The 18,433-nt window shown below is 40.1% G+C and overlaps 1 protein-coding gene across 4 annotated transcripts in view; it reads left to right on the top strand.

Annotated features, from left to right (window-relative positions):
* Positions 1 to 18,433, top strand: part of GRIA4 (glutamate ionotropic receptor AMPA type subunit 4) — a 225,514-nt gene that overhangs the window by 110,190 nt on the left and 96,891 nt on the right. The gene's annotated exons all lie outside the window — the stretch shown is intronic.

Raw genomic sequence — 18,433 nt, 5'->3', positions numbered from 1 at the left:
CCATCTAGCCAATTCCTTATCCATTTAACAGTGCATCAATCAAATCCATATCTCTTCAATTTAGAGAAAAGAATGTTGTGGGGGTCTGTATCAAGGGCCTTAGAGAAGTCCATGGAACTTTTTCCATTTTGAGCATTTAGAATTTGGGAGACAGAGAAAGGGACATATTAAGTGCTGCTAATGAGATTGTGCATTATAAGCATTACTGTTTTCATTCCTTTTCTTCCCCAGAGAACTGTATTAGAAAGACTGGAGTAGTTTGTATTAAGCCCATTAAAATATTTTCCTGGGTTTTAATTAACCTCTTAATTTACAAATGTGCACATTTTCCTTTTAAATAATTGTTGTTACATTTTACTCTCCATGCCTTTTGGGGTTTTTTGTTTGGTTTTTTTGTGTTGGTTTTTTTTTCTCAAAGCATGAATAGAGTAAACAATTTGGCAATAGTAGGTTTACTCCAAGCCAAATGAGTTTCAGTCCCTAAATAAAATGGAGCTCTGTGGTGTGAACAAGGGGCAAAAATGTGATTTCTTGATCTTTAATGTTCATAGTAGGTATCATAATGTTTTTTAAAAGAGCAATATTAAAGACCTGCCAGGCATAAGGAAGTATTTCTCATACATGAGTCACACCTTTCTCTACCCCCACCAAAAATGCTGTCTAAATGGAATTTTTCATCCGCTTGTCATTATTACTAAACATTTTAAAGAGTGGCAGATTACTGTGTGTAACTTACAATGTTCACTGATTCATTGGAAGCTACTCTTATGCTTTCTGAACTCCATATTTCATCTTTCTTCTTCTTAAGTATCACGGGGCTTTTTACATACCAGAGATTTTTCAAACAGCACTGAGACAAGTGTCAGGGGAATGTAGTCCTAATGAGGTAATCGTATCTCTGGAGAACTCAATTTACTTGGCTACTACTCTAGATTCAAGGTGCTGCTGGATACAATTATTTCATGAGATATCATGCTCAATTCTGGGGAAGATACCATATAGATAGGGGACAGAGATGTTTGTAAATTAATAATGGTAATTATTTCTTGACATTAATTTTGTAAATTAATAGTGGTAGTTTGGGGATGATCAAGCCCATTTTTAACTTCAAACTATAGTAATGACAATAGTATAGAATGCTTTGAGAAGACTATAGAGTATAAATCAATCATTATTAATAACCAATCAAGAAACTTCATAGTACTGATTGATAGTTGTTGTGGCTTAAACAAAGTCAGCCATAAATCATGCAATTGCTCTCTCACTCCCCCCTTTTTGCCCTCCTCCTGCTCCCGGTGGGATGGGGAGGAGAATCAAAAGAATGCAACTCCCACAGGTTGAGATAAGAATAGTTTAGTAAATAAAGGACTGTGCTGCCATTCAGCGAGACCTGGACAGGCTGGAGAGTTGGGCGGGGAGAAACTTGATGAAATTTAACAAGGGCAAGTGTAGAGTCTTGCATCTGGGGAAGAACAACCCCATGTACCAGTACAGGTTGGGGGTTGACCTGCTGGAAAGTAGTGAAGGGGAAAGGGACCTGGGGGTCCTGGTGGATAGGAGGATGACCATGAGCCAGCAATGTGCTCTTGTGGCCAAGAAGGCAAATGGCATCTTAGGGTGCATTAGAAAGGGAGTGGTTAGTAGGTCAAGAGAGGTTCTCCTCCCCCTCTACTCAGCCTTGGTGAGGCCGCATCTGGAATATTGCGTCCAGTTCTGGGCCCCTCTGTTCAAGAAGGACAGGGAATTGCTTGAAGGAGTCCAGCGCAGAGCCACAAAGATGATTAAGGGAGTGAAACATCTCCCTTATGAGGAGAGGCTGAGGGAGCTGGGTCTCTTTAGCTTGCAAAAGAGGAGACTGAGGGGTGACCTCATCAATGTTTACAAATATGTGAAGGGTAGGTGTCAGGATGATGGAGCTAGGCTTTTTTCAGTGATATCCAGTGATAGGACAAGGGGCAATGGGTGTAAACTGGAACATAGGAAGTTCCACGTTAACATCAGGAAGAACTTCTTTACTGTAAGAGTGACAGAGCACTGGAACAGGTTGCCCAGGGGGGTTGTGGAGTCTCCTACACTGGAGATATTCAAGGCCCGCCTGGACAAGTTCCTGTGTGATGTACTGTAGGTTACCCTGCTCTTGCAGGGGGGTTGGACTAGATGATCTTTTTAGGTCCCTTCCAACCCTTGGGATTCTGTGATTCTGTGATTCTGTAAAGTATAACACGGATCACTACTGCTACCAATAATAATGATAAAGCAAATAACAAGGGAAGAGAATACAATACCTCACCACCCGCTGACCAATAACTCGCTCCCCCCAGCCTGACCAAGCACCAACCGATACCTAGTCCAAACACGCAGTGAACTAGCCCTTCTGGGTAACTCTCCGTTATATCGCGTGCATGACATGTTATGGTATGGAATACTTCTTTGGTCAGTTTGGGTCAGGTGTCCTGTCTCTGCTTCCCCCCAGTTTCCCCTCCTCCCTGGCAGAGCATGAGGCTCACAAAGTCCTTGGTCAGTCTAAACATTTGAGCAGTAGCTAAAAACATCGGTGTCATCAGCACTGTTCCCAGGCTGAAAATCAAAACACAGCACTGCACCAGCTACTAAGAAGGAGAAAAGATGACTGCTAATGCTGAACCCAGGACAGTATCCACCCTTTATTCCATACCATTCACATCATGCTCAGATCCCACATTTTCAATATACCATTAGTCTTATCTCAGTACACTCTTATCTTAGTGCATGGAATAATCCCTATAAAGCTGCTGAGTCCATCTGGTCCATGATGTCAGGCTCCATCTCTTGTAACAGTCTCTCAGAGCAGGAGAGACTGTGTGCAGTGTTCACACTCATGAATAACCTGGTCAATAGTGTCCATTGCCAAGTCCACCCCTCGATCATGAGTCCATCTCTATGTTGCATCTCTGCCCTGATGGCCTGAAGTGTCATGGGCTGACCAGGCTCAAAATAATTCACTGTCCCCTTCAGCAGTTTCTGCAGCTTATTGCTGGGGACTCCATACAGCTGCCTTCCGTCTCTTGACGCTTCCAAAGTACTGGAGGAGCTCAGTGGACTAGATACTCACCCATACTGTCCCACACACCCTGCCACTCATGACTCTCCAGCCTTGGGGAAAATCTCCTGCTGTTCCTGTATCGTCGTCTAACTCTAGACAAGACCCAAACCTGACTCTGCTTAACTTCTGAGATCAGACAAAATGGTTGTGGGTAGAACACACTCTGTGTGTGTGCCAACATGCTGATCCCCATCACAACCAGCAGGCAGGTCTCAAGGGTACCCAAAGGCCATTCAAAACCTTCAGAATTCTCAAAAGGTGCTGCTGTACTTGTCACTGGGGCTGGTGTAGCTGCTGTGCTTGCCGGCTCTCCCACCACCAGCTTCTCTTTTTCTGAGTCCAGATCTTCCTCCTCTGCCTTGCTGGCACATGCTGCATGGATTCCTGCATCCTCTTGGGGCTCAGGCTCAGGAAGGTCAGTGGGCGGCTGCCGAAGGATGCTCTCAGCTGCTGTGGGGCTGGGCTTGGCCCCTCCGTGGGGCTCGGCTCCTCCACCGCCTCCTCCCACTGCTCAGCAGCTCCCTTCTTCCACTCCTCGAATGCCCCGACCTCCTCCGCCGGCAACTGCTCCCTGCCGGCCTCCAGCCCTGCTCCTGCTGCCACTTGGTCCCCGGGGCCGCTCTCCCGGGCCGCTTTGGCTGCCGCCGGCTCCCGGGGCCGCTCCCCCTCTGCTCCCCACAGCCTCGTGAAGACGGAGGCAAGGATGAGGGCCAGGGCGGTGAAGAGCAGCGGGACGGCCGGGCACAAGTCCACAGCCACGTCCATCCCGCCCTGCTGCTGGAGCCCACCCATATTACAAGTCATTACCATAAAGTACAACAAGACAAGAACCTTAGCCCAAGCCCCACACTTGATAAACACTAACACAGCAAATACCGGCTCTAAGTAAGGTACAACATTCTGAAACTGTGAGATCAGAAGGAACAACTTTGACCGCCAATAAATCAGCATTGTGATGAGTGACTATTAATCCGGTCAGATCTGTCGTTGTCTCAAACCCTCGTGCCCCACATTGGGCGCCAAAAAGATCTGGCATGGTTTAAACAAAGCCATAAATCACGCAATTGCTCTCTCACTCCCCCCCTTTTTGCCCTCCCCCTGCTCCCGGAGGGATGGGGAGGAAAATCAAAAGAATGCAACTCCCATGGGTTGAGATAAGAATAGTTTAGTAAATAAAGTATAACACAAACCACTACTGCTACCACCAATAATAATAATGATAAAGGAAATAACAAGGGAAGAGAATACAACACCTCAACAGCAGCCGACCAATAACTCACTCCCCCCAGCCTGACTGAGCACCAACTGATACCTAGTCCAACCGTGCAGTGAATTAGCCCTTCCAGGTAACTCTTTTACATCCTGGGTGTGATGTGCTGTGGTATGGAATACTTCTTTGTCCAGTTTGGGTCAGGTGTCCTGTCTCTGCTTCCTCCCAGCTTCCCCTCCTCCCTGGCAGAGCATGATGCTAAGAAAGTCCTTGGTCAGTCTAAACATTTGAGCAGTAACTAAAAACATCAGTGTTATCAGCACTATTCCCAGGCTGAAAGCTGAAAACACAGCACTGCACCAGCTACTAAGAAGGAGAAAAGATGACTGCTACTGCTGAACCCAGGACAATAGTAAAACTAGGAACTTTTGCTGTTTTACAATTACCAAACTTTTTTTTCCACAGTCCTAGGCTTTGCATTGTCTTAACTTTGAAAATGTCAATGCCATTAAGGAAAAATCAACATTATCTGAATAATCCAAGAAGAATCCAGGGTAAATACAAAGTTCAAATTCTACAAGAACATCTAGGATTTAATTTTGTAAACTGAGGGTCAGTAATATTGTCAGTTTAGAAAGACCACTAAGATAAAAGAAATCAGACTGCTAAGAAGATAAAAGCCAAGAACTACCAGGATTTTATGTACTTATCAAGGAAAAGTAAGTTTCTGAAAATGAGTCAGCTGACCCTTTCATATGGTCTGCCCCTCTGTTTCTTACTGTATCTTCCTGTCTAGAGGGAGTTCTTCTGCCTGCTGGGGTCAAGTAACTCTGCTCCTTTGTTAGATATACCAGTCTTTGACAGGGCTTTTACGAAGTTAATCCGTTTCCCTTTGGGTTTTGTCCCATCCCCAGTACCTAACCAATATTTTCAGGCAGACATTTTCCTCTCTTGCTGTTCGTCTGGGGTGTTACACTTCACTTGTCAGATTAAAAAAAAAAAAAAAAAAAGGTTTAGAACAGCAAAATGCACCATGTTACATTAGGTTATATGTGAGTTTCACATTTTTTTCAACTATAGTGTGCACAGGATCCACATACCCTAGTGGGATGGTGACTGGGATACAAAGGCCTTCTCTGTAAATTAGGAAGAGGATGATGCAGGCATCCAGGAAGGATTGGGTCACAGGATTGGGCCCAGCTGCTTACTGATGCCAGAAATAAGCCCTCTGTGTTTATGTAATTGCAAGCAAAAACACCAGAAGAAATTCTCTGTTGAATTGTTAGAGATGAGGTGGGACTAAATAGCATAAAAAGGTTTAATTCCGTTTTCATAATTCAGCATATTTGAGTGCAGGCAAGAATAACAATAATAACTCTCTAGAGAACTGAAGGAGGTTTTAACTGAAGGTAATATACCCGTGCCACATAATGAGGAACAGTCACAGTTCTTATATGATTATCATCAGTATCTTAGAACTTGATTACTTCGGTCTTTAGCTAATTCTTCATCTCAGCCTTGGAGTGGTGAGACACTTGGAGTAGCTTGGCACTCTGTTCTCTGAAAAATGAGGAAGAAGTTACTAAATGTGGTTTTGAATGTCTTTAATCTGATTGTACAGAAATAGAATGTAGGGTTATTTCCCAATGTAGGGAATTGTAGGGTTTTTTCTGTTGGACAGTTCCCACATAACTTTTACCTTGCGGTATGAATACATCAGATTTGTGGCTTTAAGTCTTTGTTTCTGTTGAAAACAAGCTTAAAAAAAAAAAAAAAAGCAAAACAGATAATCACATGATAAGTGTATGCATCTGTATTCCTGTAATTCCTGTAATTTTGCTGAGATGACCATGACTTTCTCTGAATACAATGAAGTACTGCATGGATTTGGTCTTCAGGAAGTGTCCAACATGATGATAGCTTGCAAGTCCTGAAAATACAAAAGGAGCGATATCAGGAAAAGAAAATCCCATGATGTTTACTTAAAGGATGTGCCCACTTTATTGCCTGTTCTTTTGAATACCTTGTTTGCTGCTGCTTCTCTTTCTTTTCTTTTTTTTTTTTTTCACTTTGCTGGCAAATGCAGACACTTTGCAAACCCAAAGAGTGTCCATCTAGTACAAAATTTAATTTTTAAGTGCATTCAGGTATCCCATACATGTAGTAACTTTTACTGCAAGTTACATTGCTGTGGAATTTGGCCTATGACATTTATGGGAACTAGCATTTGGACATGTCTGCTGTTATTAGAGCTGCTGTACAAAAGCAGATTCTTAGGAGCCTTTTCAGGATGTAGATGGAAGTTCCCAAGAATGATGTAGGCATTGGCACAGGTCTTCTTAACATTAGGAACACATTTTAATTATGCATCTTAAATGTATCAGGGTAGAATATCTGTAGCTGACTTTGTAAAACTTTGACTGTAATAAAGCTGAAGGACAGAAAACTCTTGGGAGTGCAAACACACAGTGTAATGGAGAAGTGTGATTTCTGTGTAAGAATGTGCAATAAGATATGAAGAGTTGTTTTAAAAGAGCTTCACTTTCAGATTTGAGTATTACTGTCTTGCAGCATAAAGACCTTTTCTGGTACCAGGTTTTAGTGGCATGAGACCACAAATTCAGCTTCTTGTGAGTGTCAGTAGGCATGCAAGCTGGGAGCGTGCCTGGAGCAATTTACAGTACCAATGAGGAAAGTTGCTATTCAAACTGAATGTCAAAATGCCATTTTGCTGCAACTTATCCTTAATAAATTCTAATAAATTTTAATCTATTTCCCTAGTAAATATTTTGTAGTTTTTGTCAGCATAGTAGGTTGTTGGGTTTTTTTTAAATTTCTTTCTTGCACAGATACTGACTATCTTGGATATTAAGTGACTGTGATCATTCCAGGGTGGAACAGGGCTTTTACTCTTGCAGTCCATTGAATATGTCATACACTTCACCCAGATAGTTCTCCTCTGCCAGGAAATAGCTAATATTGACATACTGGCATCCTGATAATGAACTGTCAAAAATGTCATGAATTCTAAAGGGAAAAACCTATGCTTAATCTATGGTAAGCATGTTTGATCATGTTTTACATGTTCAGTTGGCAAATAAAGCATGCCATTTGAAAATCAAAATCTGTCACTTCATATCATTTGGAACTGATCATAAAACATTTGCAGTAGCTTTTTAAGCCATACTTTTGATGTGCCAAAACCATGCCATACATATTGTGACCGTTCCGCAGTTGTGAAACTCAATGTATATGAAAGATATGCAAGAGAAAGTGGCAGAGACGAACATTCAGCCTGAATGTTCAGCTTTTACTGTAACTTCTTTCTGTGAATTACTTTTTCATTTGGTACAAAATTAGTTGTTGTACACTTATAGCCCAGTGAATGTATTAAACATTTTTTGGAATTAAATGCTCTCAAATTTTAATTACATCAGATTTCAAATATTGGACCAATTTCCTGTCACGTAAGTAGTTCCAAATGAAGTCAATATGAATATTTTAGGAATTATACAGCAGGATTTTTCCTATCTTTTATAACTATTCCTGAAGAAAAAAACCAACCAACCAGTATTTCCAGAATTTCTCTAGTTCTTATTCTGTGAAAATGCAACATAGAATATGGACCTTGTAGTGGAACATCTCCCTTATGAGGAGAGGCTGAGGGAGCTGGGTCTCTTTAGCTTGCAAAAGAGGAGACTGAGGGGTGACCTCATCAATGTTTACAAATATGTAAAGGGTAGGTGTCAGGATGATGGAGCTAGGCTTTTTTCAGTGATATCCAGTGATAGGACAAGGGGCAATGGGTGTAAACTGGAACATAGGAAGTTCCACGTTAACATCAGGAAGAACTTCTTTACTGTAAGAGTGACAGAGCACTGGAACAGGTTGCCCAGGGGGGTTGTGGAGTCTCCTACACTGGAGATATTCAAGGCCCGCCTGGACAAGTTCCTGTGTGATGTACTGTAGGTTACCCTGCTCTTGCAGGGGGGTTGGACTAGATGATCTTTTGAGGTCCCTTCCAACCCTTGGGATTCTGTGATTCTGTGATTCTGTGACTCATCTGTAATGTTTTGAAATAATGACAGAAAGGAGAATGTCAAGTAAATTAGCTAAATCTTTTACTCCTAAGTATATTTTAAAAGAAATAAATACAGAAATAACATTAAAAATATATACCTATTTAAATATATGTCTAATTTGGTTTGTATTGTATATTTTTGGCTGTCGTATTTTGAAATTACTGAATACCCATCTGAAAGAAAGCTGACTTATTTTCAGACTGGTAAGTATTTTGAAATGTCTTGTTGATCAAATTAAAAATAAAAGTAGGAATAAACAACTCTCCCTACCTCCAAGTCTTTTTGGTTTCCGAAGACGTATTTTTGGAGACTTTTTCTGCATTCATGCTTTGTACTGTACCTAGGACAATGGGGCCTTTGGGCCCAACATTATTTCTTTAAATAGAAACAAATATTCCTTGTAGGGAGCCTAAAATTTTATCCACATTCTCTGCCATAGGTTGTATTGTACAAGCCTATCTCGTGTTTCATGATAGTTGTCTCAGTATCAGAATAACCTTTTTAAGCATGAAAATGCATTAACACCAGATACTTGTTCATTTAAACTACCATGCAGATGAAAGCTAAATAGTGAGTATTAACATTTTCTGACAGAGATAAAACCTTAAAGAAATATCTGTCAAGTAATTACAATTCTCTTTCTTGCACAAATACATTCCTAAATTAAGCCATTAAGGTTTTTTTAAGTGTTCATTCAGTGATACACAAGTCAAGATGCCAGTATCAATAGAATGTTAAATACAAGTAAAACTGGTGTCTTGTAGAGTATTCTTCCATTAATAGATGTTTTATGTCTGCTTTGTTATATTATGAAAAAATCTCTTCGTGTCTGTCATGAACAACCTTGTTAGACACTTACAACTTGGTGCTTCAGAGTAGTTCCAGCCCACAGAAGCAGCCTGGCACTGGGACAGAGAGGTCTCTGTGAAGAAAAAAACACGCATGAGCGCTTTGCATATTCACACCCTCCTTCCAACTGCAGCAAGGTCTACATACAACTTCTCACAAGGTTGTTTGGTGTAAAGGTCCTGCAGTGTGTAAATATTGAGGTTTTTGTCCTTGTACCATCTCCAGTGTTAACAGCTCAGCAGGGAAACTCCCGCTGCTTATAGCTGTGCAGATTGTCTCTCATGAACCGCCTCATAATGGACACAGGCAAATGCCCAGTTTCTGTAATAGTGATGTTTGTTTATTTGTTATTAATTAGCCTGAGATCTGACTCAGTGATTTGGAACCTGATTTAGCAGGTAACTTTAGCAAGAGAAATTAGGTCACCCTGTCTCTCCTACCTTGGGACATCATACCATATACATCCCACCTGGAGTCACAGCCCAAACTTGCTGTGTGAGTGTCCCTTGGGGGTGCCAGTACCCGTAACTTCTGTAACAGAGGAAAAACACGATGTGCTTAAGGAATTTTATGAAATTTTACGGCTGTAGCCTGGTCTCCTGGAGACACTTAAGGATCCCTAGCAAAGGAGCTGGGTGTACTGTCTGCTCCCTTCCACTCTGCTTCCGGAGAAAGTGCCCTCAAGTATCAATTGTAACCCACTGACCTTTTTAAAACAAAGTTTCAGCCTCAGTTTGAAAAGGCTGGACATCACTGCGTGAACCAGACTGGAAAATCCAAATCTACATTGTATGTCTTTAGGAAACTAAGACAGTTGAGGTAATTTATAGTGTTCAAGATGCTCTGTTATGAAATAATACCTCGGTGATCACACTGAAAAGGGCAGTGGGAGCAGAAACCAAAACATACAAAAAAGCTTTATAGGAAGCAGTTTTTTCAGAGTAGTTTTTGAGCAGTGAGCATTGGCAGAGCTGTTCCAGACATCAGTTTGTAAGAAAATTCAAGATAAATTGAATAATACTATATACTTAGATGGATTATCACCTCCTGTGGGTTTTTCAGAAATAAATTTTAATTTTCAAGTACAGCAGTGGGAACTTCAAAAATTTGGTGAAAGTGGGAATTTTCTAGTTTTACACCAGTACGACCAAAATCAGGTCCTATTTACTATTTTATTTTCCAATTAGGTTACAGTCTAAAATTACAAACAAATATTCTAGGACTTATAAATTATTTTATATCTGTTGAGCAGTTACTGGGTTCTCACTTCTCATTCCTCTGATATGGGAAGTCCCTCTGTTGTATTTTGATTTTTCACCTCCTTAAGTTTTGGCAGCTAATTCGCTCATCCTCTGCAGCTTCTTCTATAAAAGAATAAACTACTTAGCCACTGGAGCAAAGATTGCAACAAAAGTTTCCCACCTCTTTGGTAAATACTCTTTTTACCATGCTGCAGAGTCACATTCTCTGTCTTTTTCTGCCTTGGAGATTATTTTAGCATTGTTTTCATGCTGTGGAGCTGCTCCAGATGGAGAGATGAGGACTAAACAACCCAGGGCACTCTCAGTCCTAATGATCATGACACAGTGGACTAAGGGGCATCCAGTGACACACGCGGAGTCCTGTGCTTTCTTAGGGGGGTGGAGGGTATCTTGCTACCACTGCTCTCCTGAGTAACAGTTAGGCAAATACCAGATCATGCCTTTTGTTTCTGTTCATGGAGATGCCCTAAACAGAAATGCTTAAGAAATGTCCATTTTTATTAGATGCTGCTTCTGCTTTTTTGAAACCTCTGTCATTTTTTCTTCTGGCAAGTCCTATGCAGAAAACCTCATTCATGTTCATTAAGACTCGGGATGTCACCAGAGTGCACTTTTCTGTGAATAAACAGCTGTTCAGGGAAAGAAAAATACCCAGCTCTAAAATGAACAAAGTTCTTAAGACCATTTGCTTTCAAAATGGTCAACGCCAGTGCATTGTATAATGAAACGTCACAGGCACTTAACTTTTATGGAGCAGTTATTGACTGGTCACTGTGTTCATTTTCAGACATAATGCCAAGGTCAGTTAAAACTAACCAAAGTCCAGATCAACATATATTGAATACAAAAATCTTTACACGATTTTATCACTATTTTCTATCCTGGCCTTCTTTCAGACAGGCCATCCACAGCTTTTAATGTCTGTATTATTTTACCTGTTATCTTTTCATTATACCTTGCCCATTTCCATGTTTCCAGCTAAATGGCAGTTCCTACAGTTGAGATTTAATTTGAATTGTTAAATATATTCATTCTACCAGAGCTTTGAACATTACTTCTTGGAATATAGCTTGCCTCAGTGGGATGTAATAAATTAGTCTAATCATATGGTGAGTACTTACTTCATCCTGTGTTTGTTCCTGCTAGGAACTGAAATTGTCTCTGTAATTGTATGCAAATCCTTTCACCAGAATAATCAAAGGAAACCTATGTGTAGCTGCCTATCCTCCACAAGAGAGGCATAAAAGTAACCTAACTTTTAATTTTACTTAAATGAAAAGTTGTATCTTCACATGTAAAATGTAGATACAGAACAGAAGAACTCGAATTAAAAGGCATGTGAGTAGCAGATACTTTGCTAATACTGCAGGCTGCTTTTTTAGATATGCATATATATATATAATATTCATATATATATATGTTAATAGTGTTCATGGCATCATGGTTTAATTCTAAAACCAGAACACACAGCATCGAACGTGAGAAATAATGTTGTGATTTTTCATTTTAAACAAGGAGTAATTTCTTCTCCTCTGAAAATACATGAGGCAGGTGATAAGAGGTTTTATGAATAGCCTTCAGAATGTGCCTGTTTCCCTCTACTGCCTGCAGAAGGATACTGGAGTAACTAGCTCAGATTTAGCCATCAAAATTTCAGTTGAGATAAATTCTTCTCCAAATATCTTGCTCCAAGGCATGTTTTATATATTGGCCTCAAATCATTCTGATTTGCTTCTTTGAACTCTGTCAGATATTTTAGCATTATTTTTTTAAATGTGGACACCAAGAAAAGATTCAGTCATGTAGGAGTAGTCTAGTGTCCTCTGTAAAGATCATAGCATTCTTCTAGCCTTTGTCTCCCATGTTTCTGTATTCAAATATCTAGATGTTCCGTTAGCTGTCTTAGTCATAGCATCACTGAAAAAGCTAAGTTCTGTGTATCTATGACCATCATAGGAATGTCTGTGAAGGCACTCAACTGAGGTAAGGTTATCAAGTGCCTTTTGCTTCATCAGTTCTTTTCAGAGAAGGGGTGAGAAGTGGGAGAAGGGGGAAGAACAAGCTCAAACAATCTCTGTTCATTTGCCTGCTTTAAAATGTCTGTCAGTTCTTTGCATGCTGTTTTGCACAGATTAATATAAAGTATTTACATATATACATACATATATGTGTCTATTTGTATATCCATATATAGGTATGCTTGTGATGTCTTAGAGCATTTAGAAGAACTTACTGAAATGTTTTCTCAAATATGTTTTTTTTCTCGTAGGATTATGTTCTTTTTAAAGAAACTCTGATTCTATGCCATTTTCAGGATTTAGTTCAGACACTTGTAGTCCCTCAGATGAAGTGCCGGGGAGGTGCAAGATTATCCAGTGTCATAGGATCATAGAATCATTTAGGTCAGAAAAGATCCTTAAGATCATCCAGCTACAAACCCAACACTGCTAAGTCCACCACTAAACCATTTCCCTAAGTGCCACATCTACGCATCTTTTAAATACCTCCAGGGATGGTGACTCAACCATTTCCCTGGGCAGCCTGCTCCAGTGCTTGGCAACCCTTTCAGGGAAGAAATTTTTCCTAATGGCCAATCTAAACCTCCCCTGGTGCAACTTGAGGATGTTTCCTTTTGTCCTATTGCTTGTCACTTGGGGAAGAGACTGACACCCACTCCACTACAAGCTCAGGTAGCTTTAGAGAGCACTAAGCCTCTTTTTGTCCGGACTAAACAACCCCAGTTCCCTCAGCTGCTCTTCATCAGACTTGTGCTTCAGACCCTTCACCAGTTTTGTTGCCCTTCTGTGAAAACGCTCCAGCACTTCAATGTCTTTCTTGTCATGAGGGCCCAAAACTGAGCACACCATCTAAGGTTCAACCTGTGGTTCTTTTGGATGTTGTTTACACAAAGGTATACATATAATTGTATACCATCACAGGGCAAATAAAATCCTATTAAATTGAGAGTAGAGAGGTAATTTGTTGGGAAGCGAGCAATTTATAGAAAAATAGCTTTGTGCCAATGAAGATAGTGTGTAAGAAAGATAGTTTATTAGCATCAAAATTACAGACTGTAGGTTTTGTTGAAATGAATTTTAGCTTTAAGGCATTACACTAGAGAAGAAAGTTTAAGCTACATATGCGAAAGCAGTGAATATTTACAACTAAGTTAGATATTTGTGAAATAAATAGAAAAAGAGTAGTAAGTTAAATATTTGAACATACTGTATTTTCTTCTACAATTAGTTCACTTTTTCCTGTTTTCTCTCCTTTTTTAAAAAATGCTGATGCACATTAACCCTAATGATAGGCCCAAGACGACAGATAATTGGTTATTCAGAGAAACTGTGTAGCCTCTATAGTTCCTTTAAAATGCTGGCCTGACAGAGAGCAAGCCTAACACCTGAGTCCCTCTCCCCCCACCATTTCTTTTCCACTCAGTGGCTTAATTGTTGGGTTTTTTTAAGGTCATAGGTTCTGATATTACTGTAATTACTTACCATTTATGATTTAGTATTGCAGGTTCTGTAGGAAAAATTTGCTAAGAGTGTGGCTTCCATGCAGCTTGTAAACTTCAGAGGAGCCAAAGACTTCACACCTGAATCAGTTCTAGCTGAGCCCTTTGGCAGAGCTAAATAATAGACAAATAAAAGCAAAGAAATATAGAAAGCTTACAAAAGACTATAGGTTTGGACTATAGGTACAGACTATAGGTATAGACTGTAGTCTATAGGTACCTATAGACTATAGGTACATGTAAATATGCGTTTGGCATATACATATATAAATATATATTGTACATGTGCTTGGATTTATTCATCTCTATGGATGCATGTCATAAGAAGGCTTACTGGACTTTGATGTTAGTTTCAAGGCATTTAGTGAAGAAGAAGGGGTATTGGTATCTGAGAACTGAAAGCACAAGCAAAACTTTCAGACTGCCTTCAAAACTAGTGGTTTTCTTCGGTCCCTCTTAAGTTTATACTTATCACTTAGTATTTTGGTGAGACACCTTTACAGCATATTTCCTATGAAGGTTTCAGACTCTGAAATGCAAAGAAGGGGAAAAATATTGCTGCAGAGTGTAGCATAAATGGGATCTGACATAGCCTGAATCATTGATCATGAATTCCCATTGTGGAGTAAGCCAAACCTCCTCCCATACGCTCGCTGAAAGCACATAACTTACATGACATAAAGACTTTTTCTTTCTTTTTTTTTTTTTTTAAGGTAATGATTCAAATATATTGACAGGTGTTTCCTCCTAGGAAAGCAGGGTTATTAAATACTGTAGATGAAGTTGCACAGGTATCAGTCTCTACAGGATTAAGGGAGAGTACAGGAAGTCTGACCATAAACCTTGTTTTGGAGCTCTTGCAGCACTGCGAAAATATTCAAGGTCATAGATCTCAGGGAGGTGAGAAAGATGAATTCCCATCATAAAGGTAATTTCCTTTATCATCAAATACTCTGAAAACTTTGGAGTAAAATAGTGACGGAGGAGATGGCCATTTGCATCCATTTTCCCACAGTTTTGTTTCAGAACCATCTGTAACAAAATTATCTTCATGATTGATAGTATTGGTGATAATTCACAACCTACATCATAACAGATATATTTGAAAGTACGTAGAATTTGGAAAGGTAACTGAAATGAACCATGAATTTTTTTCAGTAAAAATTATGTGAGATAAAGCAAATTTCCTTCTGTTAAAAGTAACAGGTTTTGTAGACATTGGGGAAAAAAATAGGTGCTTCATTATAATACAGTTTTTTACACAGCTTGCAAGATTTTTTTTCTAAATGAGTGTATTAGGTTTGCATGGCAAGCTTTGGTAGCAAGCGACTACAGGGGTGGCTTCTGTGAGAAGGTGCTAGAAGCTTCCCCCATATCTGATAGAGCCAGTGCCAGCCGGCTCCAAGATGGACACCCCCCTGGCCAAACCTGAGCTCATCAGGGGTGGATAACATAGTTAAGAATGGGGAAAGGAGCAGTTGTAGCTGGGGAGAGAAGTGAGAATGTGTGAGACACTGCCGACACAACTGCAGACACAACTGCAGACACCAAGGTCAATGCAGAAGGAGGCAGGAGGTGCTCCAGGCACTGGAGCAGAGATTCCTCTGCAGTCTGTGGTGCAGACCATGGTGAGGCAGGCTGTGCCCCTGCAGCACATGGAAGTCCAGGGTAGAGCAGATCTCCACCTGCAGCCCATGGAAGACCTCATGCCAGAGTAGGGGGATACCCCTGTCCTGTGGAAAACCAGCACTGGAGCAGGTTTGCTACAGGACTTGTGACCCCACAGGGGACCCACACTGGAGCAGTCTGTTCCTAAAGGACTGCACCGCATGGAAGGGGCCACACTGAAGCAGTCTGTTCCTGAAGGACTGCATCCCATGGAAAAGACCTACTCTGGAGCAGTTCATGAAGATCTGCAGCCTGTGGGAAGGACTCACATTGGAGAAGTTCGTGGAGGATTGTCTCCCATGGGAGGGACCCCACGCTGGAGCAGGGGAAGAGCGTGAGGAGTCCTCCTCTGAGGAGGAAGGAATGGCAGAAATAACATGTGATGAACTGATGGCAACCTCAATTTCCCATCCTCCTGGGCTGCTGTGGGGGAGGAGATAGAGAAATCAAGGGTGAAGTTAAGCCCAGGAAGAAAGGAGGCATGGGGCAAAGGTGTCTTAAGACTTAGTTTTTATTTCTCATTATGCTACTCTGATTTGATTAGTAATAAATAAAACTAATTTCCCCAAGTCAAGTGTTTTGCCCATGATGGTTAACTGCTAAGTGATCTCTCCCTGTCCTTATCTCAGCCCCTGAACCTTTTGTCATATTTTTCTACACACAAATACCATCCAGTTAAGGACAGAAGTGATAAGGAGGTTTGATGGGCACAAGTGAACCCATCACAATGAGCTAAAGAAATTTTGTCTTGATGAAATTTCTGGATTTGTGAAACGGTCATGCACTTGAACTGAGAGAGAAATACATGAGGTGCCCTGTCAAATGAGGAGGTACTAAGTAGTGATCCATTCTGGCTGAAGTTTTTCCCAGCATCTTTTTTGATTACTTGGATTAAGAAGTACAGAATACATTTGTTAAACTTGCAGAAAATTACAAAAATTAGAAGGATTGTGTGTACTTTGTAATACTTTTTAAAAATATGTCACACTTTCACCAATCCACTTCAGGAAGGACTTAGATCAATTGCAACGTATCCAGAGGAAACCAAGGAAAATTGTCAGAATCTAGACAAAACATGTTCCACAAGGAAAACCTGAAAGACTCATGTTTCAGCAAGAGAAGAGCAGACAGAAAGGAAATGAAACAGCAGCCCTCAGTTACGTAAAGGAATGTTTTAAAGAAGAAGGTAACAAACTGTTTTCCAAGTCTATTAGAGATAGGACAAGAATGAGTGGTTTAAAATTGTGCCAGGTGAGACTTAGGCTTGACTTTAGGAAACATCTCCTAATGATAATTAAGCAATGAATATATTATGTAGGAAGTTACAGAATCCTCTTCAGAGGTTTTTAAGGACAAAGATATCTGTGCAGAACAATTTAGATATAATTTATCTCTCTTGGGGGATGGAGGGATAGAGGGGAATAGATGGGATTATTTCTTGAGCTCCCTGTTTTATTTCCCAATCTATGTGTCTTTTCTATGAATTAGACCCAAGTAGGACTTAGAACACAGCTATAGTTCTAGCTTCCATTCTGTTGTCTAAATTGACCTGTTTGTATGTACTTTTTGTTGAATATTCTTGGTCCATCTCCAAATGCAGGGAAAATTGGGCATTTGAATGAGTTATCATATGTCAAAGGTTATATGATGTAGCTTATAAATCCTATTGGTTGTGTTTGAATTCTTGAACCTCTTCAAACCAAAAATTTGAAGCAAAAACGGATATTAATTAAAACTGTATTAATCATGAGGGAAAGGTAAAATATGCTTGAGTTTGAGTGGGTTTAGTTATTGGCTGAATGCAAAATTATGCATCACTCATACTATAACTTTCTTGTATGTTTATGATCACTGTTGTGTCTGGATTCATCTTGCCAAGATTAGGCTAGGTAAATAGTAAGTACTTTTACTAAGCCTCATGTCTAGACTCCTTCAGTATTCATTGGAGAAAGAGAAAGGCACCTCTGAGATAGATATCTAAGACAAAAAAAAATGCCTTTTTATGGGATGTATGTCTCTCCTTTTGAAGTTTGGATGATTAACTTAGACAACTACTTTACAGACAGCTAGAGTTGAGTGACATTAATCCAATGCTGAATGTCAAATTTATCCATACCGAATGATTTGATTGTTTATTCTTCGCTTCTGCTCTGTGTTGGATTTACAATGCATTTATTTCATGTACTGATCCCAGTATGAATTCCAATAGATGGAAGTAGATTCAAGAAAAATAGCTCCATCATTTCAGTGTCTGTGACTGTCGGGATCATAGCTATTCTTGGGAATGGGATCAATTCCTATTTGAAAGTTAATTGGGCCATAAAAGAAGAAAATAATTTGCATTTCAGCAAAATACAGTTGCATCCTTTTCATCATAGAAAATTAATAGGAAGTTACTTCCTGCACAATAGTTCCAAAGCAGGAATTACTGCTGGGAGTGCTACTGTTTGGAGCAAGCAGTCACTTTACTATCTGTCTCCTAGCAAGAACGTCAGGAATGATTGCTTGTGCTTAGGGGAGTGGGGAAAATGGTTTTCCAGAGTGAAAAGACTGCTGGAGATGAAAGTAACTGATATTTAATTACAAGGCTGTAATTGATCACTTTAATACTTCCAGTGATAGCAAGCAAGCAAGCAAGAGCAAAAAGTAAAAATAAAAGGAAAGGAAACAAGCCAACCATGTGCATTCCAGATGAAAAATAAGTCAAGAAAATGCTCCTCTATCTCTCTAGTTGATTCTGAACACACTGAAGAGATTTGGATA

Source organism: Lathamus discolor, chromosome 4, assembly GCF_037157495.1.
Source record: "Lathamus discolor isolate bLatDis1 chromosome 4, bLatDis1.hap1, whole genome shotgun sequence".
NCBI lineage: Eukaryota > Metazoa > Chordata > Aves > Psittaciformes > Psittacidae > Lathamus > Lathamus discolor.
This window is presented reverse-complemented; position numbering and strand designations above follow the sequence as displayed.